Here is a 16,621-nt window from a genome sequence, read left to right as displayed (position 1 = left end):
GTCAAAAATAAAAATCAGTTGGTATATATATATATATATATATATATATATATATATATATGATATTGAAGGTAAAGGGGAGCCAAAGGAGGTTTCTAAGAAAAAAACTAACATGACTAACCACATTAATAGCTTGGAAATATTACCATGGTCAGGTGAGGGAGATGGTCCGGAAAGGGTAGTAACAGTGGGAGGCAAACAAAAACGTAAATGCCCAAATTAACATTTTTCCCTCCTGTAAATATTGGTAATTCCTGAAAGACAAGAGTTGTGACATTCAGAAAAAATTTACGAGGCATTCTCAGAATCCAGAGCAGACCACAAACGCACTTCTGGAATATTGACTCTCTAAAGGAACAGGCTTGGCAGCGAGGGGGTTTGAAGAGAGCTAGTAGCCCCACCTGAGGAGAGGGGCCTCTCTCCTGAGTCATTCAAAGCGCGGGGCAAGATCATTGTTTTCATGAACAAATGGTGAAAATTCGGGAGGCCTAATGTGTTTCGTGTTAGACCTAGACACACTCACTCTCTGAGATGTGTTCCAGTTTCTTGGAGAAACTGCACTGTAATATTATGAAAACTTGGGCCTATTGCAGGTCTGATACTGTTTGGATAAATGGCTTCAAAGGCTAATTAGGAAAGAGTGCTGTTGTTTTGTGGTGATTCAGGTTAGGAAAAATGTCACAGTATTCTTTAGGGGAAAATAATTCGATTTCAGTTGATGAGGTTTATTAGTGCAATTTGCAAGACTCCATGATAGAAGAATTCTGTACCATGAACTGTCAACAAGCTCCCAGCCTGGTCCTTCTAGAAGTATGACAAACACTTCGAATACATCTTATTTGGGCCCTTTAAACTCCTAAACTGAATTGACCTATAACTAAGGGCCAGAGCTTAGAAATTTAAATTCTTGGGGGCCCCAATGCCTTGTGAAATGGCGTATCTTGTTCAGTTTATTCTTCTACTCAAAATAAAACCACACTGCAACATGTGAGACCTCCTTCTTTTGTTTTTCAATTGACTTTCAGGTGATGGCTCACTGAACCTTCCCCAGAGGTTGCTTTTTTGGTTCTACTTCTTGATGGTAATGCTTGACTTAAATAATTCAATGTAACAATTAATACTCACTATGTATCAGAGACCATGCCAAACACTAATTCAAGGGTGACTAAGACCTGGCAAGAAACCATGTGTAAAATGCTGGTGGGAATGTGGGCCGGTCCTCACCTTGGAGAAGTCGTAGGCAGTAGAGGCCCATAATTTTTTCACTACCATTCTGAAATGCAGAAAACACTGGAAACAGATTTGTCCGCAAGCTTTGCCTTGCGATGATGGAAATGGGGTTCTTTATGATCTTTATCCTATGTAATGGAAATATTCATACATTTTGCTGGATAGGTATTAACATATTTAATTACGGGTGCTGAGCCAGACACATACTCCTGGCAATGTTACGTGACACATGGCAGAGGTCTTGTATTACCTTTCTAACATCTGAAAAATTCGGAATTCTGAGACACATCTGACTTTGAAAATTTTATAGAAGGGATGACGAATCTTTATTTCCCTCTTACAGTGTTAAACCTTCTGATATGTTAAATCAGCTGTGTAAATAAAACCATTAGCGTTTACCCCAAACCTTTTATTTTATGGACTACATTCAAAAGTAAAGCCCCCTCAGACCTCCTACGCAGTTTACTTGGTGTGCTTTAAAAAAAACCCAAACAGCCTCCTGATATTAAAATAAGTTGTTCCATGCTTCTTAATGTTATTTTTTCTATAGTAGCGTAAGTCGTATTTTTTTATGCCAGCCCTTCTTCCCCTTTGTTACCCGTATTTGTATTATGTAGATGGCTGTGGAGGATTTCCATGGAACTCCAGTAAACTGGAAAACCCACGTTGAATACCATCGTTTGAAAGGAGTGTTTTAGGTGGTATATTAAGTAGCACAAAACCAAGACAAAATGCTGCCCCTCGCCTTTGTGTATGGCACAGAACCAAGATCTTTCTTCATTCTTAACCGGGACCCAAGTTAAATTGATTCCTTATGTGCCTGGTGTTTTTCAGCTTTTCAGTTCATCTTGTGCAGTCACAGAAATGGATAATAAAAGTTGAACGAAGGCTAATAAGAGAAAATACAACAGGATTCAAAAAGACATAATTAAATCCCTCAACTGCCGTAAGGATGATGTTTAAAAAATATGAAGAAATTGGTATACCTTTTATATTTTAACATACCTCTACATTATCTGCACAAATACAGCTTCTTAGCCAGGTCTTACTTAATCAAGTAGCAAAAGTAGAGGCTCAGTTCCAGGGTTTATTCATAGTTTAGAATTCAAGCCACAAGAAGAATAAAACAAACAAACAAACAAACTTACAGGAAAATCCGCTAGCCACTGAATCTAAGTTTATGATTTAAGACCTCCCTTAAAATAACATATTTGTGTAAGATTTTTGATGAAACAGTCCCTAATTGAGCATTCTCTTCCACTAAATAAATATATTTATGGAAAAAAGAAAAGATTGACACCTTTGGGTACCATTGCCAACGACTAAATATTAAACAGTAATCCTAATCTCACCACATGTTTTACATGCTATCTACATCCAACTTTTTCTATGAAGTTCATATTCTTTAATATTGTACAAAAAAGTTTGAGTAGAACCAAAAGTAAATTAAACATCATCACATTCGTTTACACCACTATCCAGTTCTTCATATTAACCTTGTCATTCAAACAACAAAAAGTAGGTAGCAACCTAGGGATTGGGAAAGGCATAAAAACCAAAAAAATTTTCTACCGTGTTTATTCTACTCTTGTATAGCGGTGCTCACAGAGATGGCTTCTTTTACTTCTCTGCTGTACTGGAATTCAATTGTATATAAAATTGAACCTGCTCAGAAGCTAAGGGGAACTAGAAAGATGGGTCCATATCCTGGTGCATTATCATATAATTCAAGCAATGTCATATAATTCAAAGCAGCTACAAGCTAGTAATTTTTAAGGACTGCGAACCAGGCTTTCTCTTGAAGGTGAACCAAAAACAACTTCTTAAGTTCCTTAGGTTTTGTGATATGTGCAAGAATATATGGATACTGAGGAAGTTCAAAATTTGGTCTCCACTAGTTACCAATGCAGTCTTCAATGGCCCAGTCTTGCAGGATTCCATCTTGACCACCCCACCCCATATCTCCATCATTAAGCGTTTTAGTCCTTCAACTTCATCTTCTCCTGGGTTAAGTTCACCACCAGGTAATTTGAAGAAAGCTGTTCCCAGCTGGTGCTCCTGTATCCTCAGAACCCCTTCTACAGTTTTTCTCATTCCAATTTTATCAAATTCCTCCCTCATGTGTTGAAATCTGGCTGCAACTGAGCTGTCCTTCTCATAGAGGGCCTCTTGTGTATCAAAAGTATAATTGGTAAGAAGGTACAGGTTGAGGGTGTGCTCCAGGGTGAGGGGCTTGGTCTGCTGGATGGACTTGCTGCCGACCTAGTTGACCAACCTCCACCCCCTCCCCGGGGCCAGCTAGTTTGCTGGCAAGCTCAAGTACTGGAGGCAAGAGGAAGTGAGGCAGGCAGGGAGACTTTCCCTGTGCAGGTAGAGGCTATTTGCATTCCCATCAGCCATTAACATCTATCTACCTCCAATTTTAACCATATTCTTTGTTTTATACAAACTGTCTGTTCCACATGATACTCTTCCCTTTGGTATAGCCCATCTTGGGAGTTATCCATATTCTCTATAACTCCAGAATCAAAATATAGTTGATATATGTCAAATATCTATTCTTTAGGGTAGATATTGGCTATAGATTGCTTAGAGAACTGCGTGTGTGTGAGAAAGATTTCGTATGTATCGGACTTCCTTGATGCTTGCCAACTATCTGATGTGAAGATCTATACATTAGGCAGAAACTGGAAAGGATTACAGTTCTTAAATAAAGGAGGTTTGCTGTAGATGTGATATTTTGAGAGGCGATTTTCAAAAATTTTTCTATGGAAACTTAAGTCTTCAAGGTGTCTTGAGAGGTACACTGACATTTGATTCCAATTTAATATTTTAACTGTAATAAATTGTTAAGACACACATTCAGATGTGTTATATACTAAACTTTAACACAATTCAGACCACCAGCATATTGACTTTCCTTGCCAGGTTAATTCATTTTGGGTCAGGCCTTCATATAAAAATCTTCATTACCATCTCTGGGACTATATTTGAACTTGCAAACATGTGTACCTGATTTAGATGGTTAGATGGTTTATGGTTCATTTAGATGGTTATGGCTGTGTGCTGGGTTTTTTTTTAATAACTCACATCTGTACATGTCTGCACACATACATATACACCAATACAAATACAAGGTTGTATCTTCCTGTTTGTAAGAGTTAACATGTCCTATTTTCTAAACAACCTAGTAAATTACAAAAATAAATCGAATGCCAAGGCTGATTTGACTTCAGCAGTCACCTAAATTACTGTCTGAAAGTTTTGTGTTTGTCAAACAGGATTTTCACTTCTTTTCATGTTGTGCATTTCCATGCTGTTTGAATGTTTATAATGTATGCTCATTGTTACTGTCAATGAAGAAAAAGAAAGAGATAAAGAATCATTATAGGATAAAAGGAAATTTTAATCTCTTGTGCATCAGATTGATTTTTAAAAAGACTATGTGACTGCTAAAATATTGGAGCGACACCACTTTTGTTGAACTCATTTTAAAAACTGTACTCAGAGTCATGCTAATTGGTAACTGGTAAGTACTCAGGCAACTGATTCAAATTGTTGTTTCATCCCTTTTCCTAATTTTCTGTGCCAAGTAAGGAACAGAAGACCATTTCTAACCTACTTCTTAAGAGTAAAGCAAAATTAGTCACCTCTGTAGTGACTTAGAACATTAGACACTGTTTCTAGCTCTCAGTAAGTCTTCAATATATGGTATTTCATTATCAAATATTTTGAAAGAATGAAATGTGTTATAGTTATTTTAAAAACTAATCAATTTACATTGTATAAAGCATGGTTGTCTGATGCTGTAATGTGGGGGGAAACCCACAACACTCTATTACCTAGGTTTTCCATAGCATTAATTCAGACATAAACTGGTTAAGAGCTGAGTTGTACTGAAAATATGCTAAGATCAATTATATTTCACATTTTCTCAACTGCTCTAAATTGAATTTCCCAGTTTGCAGATGGCATTAAGCTTTCTCTGAGTGAAATGCCAGGCTGGGGGGAGGGGGGTGCACAGTGTTATGATGAGTGGGTGGAAAAGTTCTTGGATGAGTTCCAGGGTAAAAGGTAACCAGTTGAAAGGGGAAGGAAAAAAGCACTACAGGACACCCATGAAATGATTCTTCTGAACAACTTCACAAAAAGCAGGTGTGGAAAGTAGCCATTATGGAAGATTCCCCAATGAAATGAGCTCTCAGCACTGCTGACAATAAAATGATGGGCATCTACAAGATCCTGGAAACCAACCAGGTAATTTACTTTTACCTGTACTCAAAACCATGCTGTATCTATATCTGCAGCACAATTTGCAAAACTGACCTCTTTGATAAGGAAAAACAAACAAATAAATCAAAGGAATTGACAAGTGAAGTAATCATGTGCTTAAGGGGATTTTTATTTAAAAAAATGGAATATTCTCTCCTATTTGATAGGGGGGATATATGTATATATGCTTACAATCATCCCAAGAGTTGTCTGGAGGGAAATCATGATATAAACCGAATTTGTTTCATCTTGCCCTTCTGAAATCACTTAGCAGTGGCCTGCCACAAGGCAAAACAAGTTAAATTTGCTTGGTGTATGACCATTCACAAAGCGATTGTATATTTGTGATTCCATTTAGTCCTCAAAAGAAAGGGAAGATTAGCTGGCAGGAAGTTAGTTATACTAGAGGTTTCTGCAGGTTCTACTCAGCCATTTATATAATTGAGTGCGGTCAATAAGGACAGCATTCGGCAGAGAAACAGAGACTTTCAGGACAAGAACATATTTTTTATACATAGGTCTATGAATGCTCTTTGTCATTTTAAAGGATTTTTTACTGTTTCTCCCTCTGCAAGTCCATGTCATTGTATACTTCTTATAGATAGATTAACTTCTTATTGCATATGTTTACTCATTTTTTTTCAGCTTTTTAAAATTGAAATTTACATTTAGGAACCTGATTGTCTTCCTCTCCATTCCAATTTTTTTTCTTTTTTTTTTCCCATTCCAATTTTAAGCTTGATAAATAAAATGCTATATATCTGAGGTCTTCTGCTTCTTTATACATCAAAGATCATTCAGAATGCCCAGTAATAAATTTTTCTATTTTATCAATTCATTTTGATATTTTGTTTTTGGTGGTACTGGGTGATGGGATCTGAATTAAGATGAAAACCAATTAACCTTGAGGTTATTGTGATGCAAATCAGAGCTCTACAAGACTGGCCAAATGGCCCAAACTTCTTGTTTATTTGGATTCAAATAATCCCTGAACATCTTTTTATACCAGATTCATGTTGTATAGGTGGAACTAACTGGTTTGATTAAAAACCTTTGACTTTTATTCAAGACTGTCATACTGGGAAGACAAAGGAGAGATATTCTGTGGCATGAAATAATCCAGAGATATTTTATCAGCATACAGGCATGCCTGGTCTATTAACTTTTATTAAGACAGAGCTTACATTCAATCTGTTCTCTGTGAAGCCCCTTTCAATGTCTCTTCAATTGTAGAATCACACCAGAATTATGCCAGAAATTCTTTGTCCTCCACTAACTGATGCAATAATTGCAACACAACTGAATACTTGGTGGTGGTTAAAAATTGCCTGCAAGCACACAAACACACAAACAAACCAAGGAGAACAATACCAGAATTCAGTGTAAGACTGCTATGTTTTATTTAAAAAATGTACCCTCTTTTTTTTGTCTTTTTTCCACCCTAATTTATTTTTAGCTGTGATTATCATGACTGTTTTCAAAGATTTTGACCCGATTTTTCACATTAAGTTCAACATGTTCCATTTACTATGCAAAGCCTTTCAGATCACCAGCAAAACTTTTGATACATTTCATGGCACCCGCGTGGCTCAGTTGGTTAAGCATCAGACTCTAGACTCTTGATTTAGGCTCAGGTCATGATATCTGTAGTGACATCTGCCCAGTGTCAGAGTCTACACTCAAGGGGAGTCTGCTCTCCCTTTCTCTGCTCGTTTCCCCTGTTTACTCTCTCCCTCCCTCCCTCCCTCCCTCCCTCCCTCTCTCTCTCTCTCTCAGATAAATAAATACAAATAAAATCTTAAAAAAATACATTTCTAACAAAAGAATGAAAAATTTATTATAAAGTTTTGAAAAACGGAATCTCTGAAGACAAGCAACTGAAATGACATATGCTATATTGGGGGCTTTGGAAATGTTGAATTTGGTATTTTGATGATGAAATGGTCTGTGGCATCAGCTGGCTCCTAATGTTTCCTGCTCGTGTTAAGCATGTAAAGACTGAGTTTGTTAAAGGAAATCAAAACTAGTGCTGTGGGTATTTATTTAATTCTTCTCATTTGAAATCAGGCATAGCGATAAATAATGCACACACAATTTTGAACAATGTACAATTTAATTAGAAAAAAATGAATCTTGTGTCATTCTCTAAATGAGGAATCCTCTACGTAATGTACATAATATACATTATTAATTGCCTATTTGGGGATAAAATTAATTCCACTTGAAAGTTATTTTTTCCCCTCAAGTCAGCAAAAAGTATAATTACACACATTTTAAATAAAGGTATATATTTTTTATTCATGCCCAGAGTGTGTTGAAATTATGAAATATTAACATACACATAAGATGGATAACAGCATGGCCAAGTAGATAAAAATACTGAAAATGTCCTGCTTGAATAAGCAAGCATTCGTGAAAAGGGTGAATGTAGAAGTTCTTCATAGAGGAAAAATCAGAGAAAGCTGGAGCAGAGGTGCTCACAGGTATAAATAACATAGTTGATGAGGTAAAAAGATCATTGCAGTCTTGGGATGGAAATAGAAGAAGATGTGGTGGAGTGGGAAAGATGTGAATGAGAACTGTCATAGAACTCACTTGCCTCGTTTCCATTTTCTGAGTGTGCCTTACGATTTCCCGCCTCCGCACCTTTGCTGGACACAATCCAGTAGGCTTGAATGCTTGCCTGTTATCTTCTAGAGATTTCTAACGTGGAAATTTTATGCGGTTGTTAAAATCAAACTTAATGCCACATTCTCCACAAAAACTTTCCAATCCCTCGAGCTGCGATCTCTACCATCTCAAAACTCTTGTAACACTTTATACAACACCAAACGTTAATCAATCATTACTCTATACTAGGCAACACCTTTACGTATATGCATTAGCTCACTGAATTTTTGTCAAAATCCTTATAAATCCATTACTCTCCTTTTTTTTAAGATTGGAGACTGTAGCTAGCAAAGTGAGTAACTTGCTAAAGGTCACATGGCTATGAAGTGGAGGATTTGGATTCAAACCAAGATTAATTTTATTCTATTGGTATTGAATCCTCTTTTTGTAACAATTTTCTGTGAATTCTGTTTCTTTCCAAGTAAAATACTCCGAGTGGGGGTGCTGTTAGTCTAAGTCACCTAATGATCTCAGTCCTAGGTTTTAGACTTCTAAATGTCTGGCCTTCCCTGGCCAGTGGCGAATTCTGGGGTGAACACTGTGACTTAAGTGGGCCTAACAAAATGAAACCCACACCTTTTTTATGATGGTTGGAAAAAGAGTTTTCTTCTTTTGATGGATGATTTCCGGATAGGAGACCTAGAATGATTGTCAGTTTACTCCCATGAAGGAAGATAACTTGAATTCAAGGCCAATAAGGAAGTAAGGGAGTGACTCAGGGAAATGGAGCTGGGCCCTCATCAAATTGTCTCTGAACCTTATTTTAAGTGGTAGGTTGAATTATTATTCCAGAATATTCACTGCCCATCCCTCTAAGAATTGTATTTACCTACCCCCTCGACATCAGCCTTTGCCATGAAACCTGTTTTGTGAATTGGAAAAATGCATGTGATTTCTGAGAAGACACTTTAAAAGTCAGTATACAGTTGTACCATTTCTCTTTATATTATTCCCTGAGAGCTCCTAGGTGGAGATTGTTCTTTCAGCCTGCATACCAGGATAAAGTAGACACTTGTAGAGAAGTAGCCTGCTTCAAAGAAACCTTTGTTGTAAGCTATTGCATTTTGGAATTCTTTCTATAGCATAGCCTAGTGAAAAGCGATTACTACCATTTATCACCTCTGATCTTTGCCATTAAATAAGCATGTCTTTCATTGTTGAAGTCAGTATGAATTTTCCATTATTTTCTATTGAAGATATCTTAACTGGGAAATTTTAGTCAATCGAATAATGTTATCAACCCTAAGTAATATCAGGAAAGCTTTTAAGATAAAAACTTCCCAAATATGCGTCATTGTGTAATCTTGCATCTGTAGTGCCTGTTGCTTATCTGGCAGTGGTTGTGGCTATAGGATGGAGGTCACCACCTCTGGACATCCACATGAAATGGAAAGGACCTTTCCCATTTCTCTCAGGATCTTAATGAAATCATGTAGAAAAAAATTAATATAATGCAAAGAATTTTACCATTTGTATTGTCAAGAATTTTTTTCTCCATGCAAAATATGTTCTCCCTCATTAACAAATAAAATCAAAAGCTGAAGCACATAAGTGAATCTCTTTGATGCTTATTTCAAAGCATTTCAGAAGAATTAATTACGGCAATGCTCTGAGAAATATTTAAGTGTTATTATTTCTCTTCCATACATGGGGCAGTGGAAACCCTGGAAGTTTAAATATCTTTTCTGGAGACCACACAGCAAGTCACTGGCAGAGCTCAGTGTTCCTAACCTTGTTGACCTCTACAATCTCAGTGTGGTCTGCAACATTAGAACATTCATAGGAAGAGGGGACTTTTTACAAAACACTCCATTGGCAGTATACCGCCAGAACTACTTTTAGTGTTTATTGCCGTTTATAGCCTATTTGGAGTCCACCCTTAGGATCAGCAAGATATGTGAATTAAGTTACTATAAATCCTGAAAACCGGCCAGTGTGTGTTTTAAACGTCTCTTAGGCATCAACATGAACAGGAAAATGCATTGTTCAAGTATTCTTTGAATATATACTCCTCCCTCCCTCCCTCAAATTTAATTGAATTGCATGAGTAAACCTGGGCGCATAGTTGGACCCACAAGAAGACCTACTGAGAAACAACAATCATTTTTTCCCCAAAAGAATGCATTACCTTTACCAAAATAATAATAACAACAACAACAACAACAACAACAACAACAACAATTACTAGTTATTGCCATACCTGGTCAACATTACCTAAATTTTAGCAATTTTAATGACCATATCAGAATATCAGATTCATTACTCAATTGTTCTAATAGACTACATAAACAGTAGAAATGTGGTTATCAAGAAAAAAAAAAACATATTCAATAGAAAATGATGATTCACCAGCCATTTTCCAAGGTATATCCCAAGTGTCAGTTCACAGTGAACTTTGAGCTCACTTTGCAAAAATATTTCTCCTGGGCTATACAGCAAAAGATGACAATATGAATCCAAATACTATACCAATATACTATTTTACTTTGGCAGCTTTACCCAAGACTGTGAATATTCTATTTTAAGACAGTGTGGTTAATGTTTAAATTGTCTTAATTGTGCATATATTTAAGTCAACGACTATTCGCTACAATATTCTAAAATTTGAGATTTCAATCTTAAAAGAAAAAAACATTTTTAGTGTTGTTTGAGTTTAATCTTCTTACAGATTTATTTATATATTTGTGAGAGAGAGTGAGCGGGGGTTGGGGAGGTGGTAGGGAGGAGGGGCAGAGGGAGAGGGAGAGAAATCCTCAAGTAGACTCCCTGCTGAACGCAAGCCCAACAGGTGGCTTGATCCCAGGACCCTGAGATCATGACTTGAGCTGAAATGAAGAGCAGGATGCTCAACCAACTGAGCCACCTTGGCACCCTGAGTTTAATTTTTTAAAAAAATTATCTAAAATATACCAAAATTGTGCTACTGAGCTTATATTTAAGTCCTCCCCTCCCCCTCCCTAAAATATAAAATTCTACTTAATTAATTCAAAAAATAGAACTATTCTTAGATCCTTAGATCTTGCTAAGGGAAACTACACTGTTTCTCAACTCTTAAGGATTCCATGGAGTATATCATGCAACATTATTATTTTTTTTTTAATTTTCCCCTTTGTGCTAATTTCACAATAGCCCAAGTAAATTTTGCCAACATCATTACAGGAGCCACAGAGGTCTGCTTGATATGTAAAATCAGAGATACATATGTGTATACAAAAGTGGAAGCCCAAACTTTTAAAAGGTACTACCTGTGAAACTGTGAAAATAGTATAAAAATCAATCCAAAAACAAATAGTTCAAATATCATTAAACTTTTTTGATGCCAACATCTGAAAAGCAAAGCCAAAATAGCTGACATAAATAATTGCATTCTGCTATGTCATTGAATGTGAATTTTTATGATCCATATTTTAAAAACCAATAGCTATCCCTTTGTCCATTCATATGTACAAACATTTCACATTATATAAAATTCTCAGTCTGAATATAAGCTCTTGTCTTTGAAATGTCATTTTTGGAAGAGCTAGGTATTACATAATACCTTAGTCACTTCAACTAACTCATCCATTATTTATATTCTTTTAAATAAAAATCCAAGCAAAGAGCTCCAGTCTTGTGGAAGTGAGGATGAGTAACAATGGTGACTTTTAGAATGGCCGGAAGTCTGCTATCCCACCGCTTGGTCAGTAGATGCTTATCTTTGATTTTGGAGAATTTACAATGCTATGAACTTAGACTTTTGTTTACACTCTCTGTGAACAGTACAGAATTGAGTAAATTATGAAACAGGTTTATGGTAAGAAGACAATGATCTGACAGCAGAAGCCAGGAGAAAACACTGCCCTTTAAAAGTTGGAAAAAATACAATCTTATGATATTTGTAAAAGAAACTGCCAAAATTCCATGGGTATTTTGTCAAAATATAATAGTGGCTATGGCAATTGTGGATGCAGCTGGGAATATTGCTCTTTCAGTTCTTTTGAAATATTTACCATTGCAAAGAATGAGAATTTCTAACATTTACCTTTCAGCAGAGCCCTGAAACGCTACTGTTTATATTTGAAAACAAAGAGCATAACACATTCTCTTGGAAAAAAAATTCATGATGTGAAATGCGATTTCAAAATAATATCCTGTGAACACTGGGGAATTGAGAGAGAAATTTCACACACACACACACACACACACAGTTTTATTAAAGTTACTGATTCTTCCAAAGCCTAAAGTAGATATTATTTTTAAATGTCTACAGCTCAAAATTTTTTTCATAATTTTCTAGGAAAGATAAAGGTGGAGGAATAATGGTATGTATTGTTTATGCATACATCCATTCATTCACCAAACATCAATTTAGCTCATGCCATAGGCCAGGTTCTGAAGATACAAAGTCAAGCACAACGTTCTTGTGTTTTGGGAATTCATAATCCATTTGAGAGAAGCAGATAACACTTAATAAAGATTACAGTATGAAAAGTACTAACTCAGAAGTTTCTGAAAGAGACTAGAAGAGGGACACCTTAATCAAATCTGAGTATTAGGGAAATACTAAAAGAAAGGTCGTTTTATGCCTCTTTTTCAAGGAGTTACCTGTATGCATTAAAGAGGTCCAGGAGGCTTAGCAGAAGGGAATTCCAGGCAGAAGGAACAGCGTGTGGAAGGCAAGCAGTAGCGTAATACGACCGATAGGTACAAAGTGGTATTAGTTGGAGTGGCTAGAGATTAGGCGGAAAGAGAGACAGGAGGCAGATCAAGAAAACCATCGCAAGCAAAGCTAAGTGGACTGAAGGCTATGAAGAGGCACTGACAGTCCCTCAACTCTGTGTTTCGCATTGGATTTCCATTGTAGAAAGATTACTCTGGGAGAAGAGGAAGCATACCATGAGAGGATCAAGCAGCAGGCACTTCTTCTCTGATTCTTTCTCCTACCACATTAAGTAGCACACCCAGTGAACCACCCAATCTGTAAAAAGAGAGTTCCTTCTTACTTTCTCAGATCCTGCCTCCTGTGGCATATAAGACCACCTGTATACACAAAAGTGCTAAGGGCCTCCTTTCTGAAATCCTCTTCATTAACACCAATCTAGAAGGTTAATTTTAAGAAACTGATTAAGGTACCATGCTACCTGGGAGAGATGTAAATGAGTTAATTAGCACATTCCTGCCCTTGCCAGCTTTCAGAGATCAGAACTTGCAGGATAGAGAATTTATGGCTCAGTTTTCAGCCCCCTGGAGTTGCAAAGGAATAAAGAGAGAGAGGTAGAAGAGAACAGTGGGGAAAAAAGGAAGCTTAGTATCATCAAGTCTCCCAAGAGGTGGGGATAGAAAGAAGGCAGGGAGACAAAGTGGGAGGTATGGGCCCTGAATAAAGAGCTGGGGCAGGCTCCAGAAAAATACTTGAATGGTACCATGGAAAGAGCCGGGAGATTTGAATCTTGATTCCTTTTTGAGAGTTAATTTTCTCTCTTACCTAGGACAAATCACTTAATTCTCCACACATATTTTTTCCTACAAAAAGTAAATAATAATAATAACCTAAAAGTAGAGAATTTCTGAAATCCTTTCAATTTCTAATATCTTAATGTTCAACTGTTTCACAATTTTGCCCAAAGCTGACCCTAACATATACACTCTATTCTTGGTCTTTCCCCTTACCCCAAATTTCTTTTACGTTCATGTTCCTGAAAAGATTAGTAGTAGATAAAAAGCATTAAACTAACTATCTTTGTGAATATTTTGGTAAAGTATATATATATATATATATATATATATATAGAAGAGAGAGAGAGAGAGAGAATATATATATATATATATATATACAATGGAGTTCGTTTTAGAAAAGAAGTCTGTTTTATAATAAAGAATTTGTCTCCTCTTTGTCCCAGCTTCCTGGGAGACAAAGTCCTTGCACTTTCCTGAGGGGTAGGACTACCTTTGTTTTTCATGGTGAGCCCTGGGGCCACTCTGCATTTATACAAATAAGGTAGGTCCCTTCATGGAGAGTCCCTAGATAGTTTCAGGATGGGGGCCAGAAAAACTGATCATGTGATTAGAAGGTTGGAGCTTTGAGTCACACGATATCTCCTGTCCTCTGACCTCCAGGGAGTAAGCAGAAACTGGAAAGTGAATTCAATCCTGTGGTCAGTGAATCAATTAATCATGCCCACATAATGAAACCCCAATAAAAACTCTGGACTCTGGCATTCTGGTGAACTTCGCTGGTTGGTAATAATCCATCCATGGGCCAGGAGGGTGATGTCTCCTGAAAAGAGAGGAACCTCACATTTGGGACCCTCGCAAGTCCTGCCCTAGGTGTCTCTCTCTCTGGCTGGTTCAGATTTGTATCCATTAATTATAATAGAAGTGTAATTATACCATAATTATACATATATAATGCATGTGGGTGTGTGTGTATATATATATATATATATATATATATATATATATATATATACACACATATACATTTTCCTAAGTTCTGTGAGTCATTCCAGTGAATTATTGCTTCTGAAGGGATAGTGGAAATCCCCAAATTGGAAGGTAGTTGATCAGAAATGTGGATAGTCTGGTTATCCCTAAACTTATAATTCACTTTTCTGGCATAAGAGCAGTCTTACCAGGAAGTGTTCCTTTAACCTGTGAAGTCTGGGCTACATCTGGGTAGTTAGCATCAATATTGCATTTGCAAGGGCTTACTAAATATTTTAGAAGATTTTCAAAATTAAATTTTTTTAAGAAAAAAATACTGATACCTTTCACAATTAAACTCTCTAGAGTGTTACCACTTTGTTATGAAATATCCATGAAAGAGTTAATGTGGATGAAACAGGAACACATGGTATCTTCAAAGCAAAGAATTAACATTATTGAGTTGCTGCTAGAAGAAAGGATTAAATGAAGAGAATGGATCTCTTGCCACTCTCAAACGGGGAAAAAAGAACAGAGAAAGACTTTTTTTGAGAGTGTGGGGGTGGGGAAGGGAATCAAACTTCTTAATTTTTTTTTTTCCAAAGAGATTCAGTGTGTACAGTAAAAATAAAATAATAGATAAGAAGCGTCGATACCAGGATCCATCAGAATATTATATAAATTCAAGGATGTAAGAAGTTTTGAGTATAGTGCACCGAAAAAACACCAAATATATTTGAAAAATGTGGTGAAAAATGAGTGTGGCAAGGTTTCATGAGAAATTTCACTGATTTATTAATGTACAAGAAATGTTGGAATTCACTATAGTGAGATGTAATTGTGACCCACCCTAAAAATATGATACAGCTTTTTTTCCATTTGAGAGAATGCAAATTCTAGGGGAAAAAAAATGGTGCCAGGACAACTCAATTCCTTTTTCATATAGCTAATTCTTTCAATTACGCAAGTAAGCAGGACAGTGCAGTGCATAATGATTTTCATGAGACAGTTTGAGTTTAGTTTAATTTAAGAAAACATATTTGAATCATCATGCACCTTTTATTTATTTATTTATTTTAAAGATCTTATTTATTCATTCATGAGAGACACAGAGTGAGAGAGGCAGAGACATAGGCAGAGGGAGAAGCCTGATGTGGGACTCTATCCCAGGACCCCAGGATCATGACCTGAGCCAAAAGCGGATGCTCAACCGCTGAGCCACCCATGTGGCCCCATCATGTACCTTTTAAATAAGTATAATTTCAAATGTTAGTTTGTTTTGCTGGATGGCTATGTTAGTGTTTAGAGCGGAACATCTAATTCAGAGAGGACAGCCCATGTGACAGACGATCCCAATCACTGGAAAACAGAGGAAGAGGACATGGAAAGATGCATCATTAAAAGTACCTTCAAATTTTGTTGACGTCTTTTTCAGGGACTTTCTACACGTGGCGAGAGAAACATAGAGCTCTTATAGTCAAAACATCCAGTTTTCAGGTGTCAGTTGTCTGGGCTAAAGCACCCGTCACTTCCAGAAGTCTGGTGACCATCCTGGTGTGAAGTGAGAGTGCAGCTAAGTGCTTTCCCTAAAACAATGTCACTGCAGCCGTCTGTCTGCATAGCTACCACAGTCTCTTTGTAGATGAGAGCCTTTGGAGTTGTGAAACCAGAGAACAGTCTTTCATTGGTTCGTTCATCTTTCTGACAAATTTATTCATCACCTATGGCCCAGAAGCTCCATTGGCAGAATTAATTACTCCATCATCCAGGTTTCTATAGCTTTTTAAGAAATATTCCTATATGGACATGAACTCACGTATATGTTTTGCTCTTCCTAAATGTCTTGCTTAACCAGAATTCTGCACACTGATCATAAGTGTGCACGCGCACATGCATATAAAATATATATGTGCAAGGAATCATCCATATATTCTACAGCTATCAGAATTCTAACAGATCGGATCAGAAAGTTTCTATGACAAAGAGGCACCAAGACACAGGGGCTTAAGTATTCTAGGGTGTTATCTTTCTTGCATTGTTGAAGCTG

The 16,621-nt window shown here is 36.7% G+C and overlaps 1 long non-coding RNA gene and 1 pseudogene across 3 annotated transcripts in view; both read right to left on the bottom strand.

Moving 5' to 3' along the window:
• LOC121481668 overlaps positions 1 to 16,181 on the bottom strand; it is a 99,570-nt gene extending 83,389 nt beyond the window's left edge. For all 3 annotated transcript variants that reach the window (XR_005985338.1, XR_005985337.1, XR_005985336.1), the window contains exon 1: positions 15,982 to 16,181. This is a non-coding gene — a long non-coding RNA (uncharacterized LOC121481668). The remainder of the gene's footprint in view (positions 1 to 15,981) is intronic.
• Positions 2,874 to 6,579, bottom strand: LOC121481665 (annotated as a pseudogene).
• Positions 16,182 to 16,621: the final 440 nt, after the last annotated feature.

Source organism: Vulpes lagopus, chromosome 23, assembly GCF_018345385.1.
Source record: "Vulpes lagopus strain Blue_001 chromosome 23, ASM1834538v1, whole genome shotgun sequence".
NCBI classification, from domain to species: domain Eukaryota; kingdom Metazoa; phylum Chordata; class Mammalia; order Carnivora; family Canidae; genus Vulpes; species Vulpes lagopus.
This window is presented reverse-complemented; position numbering and strand designations above follow the sequence as displayed.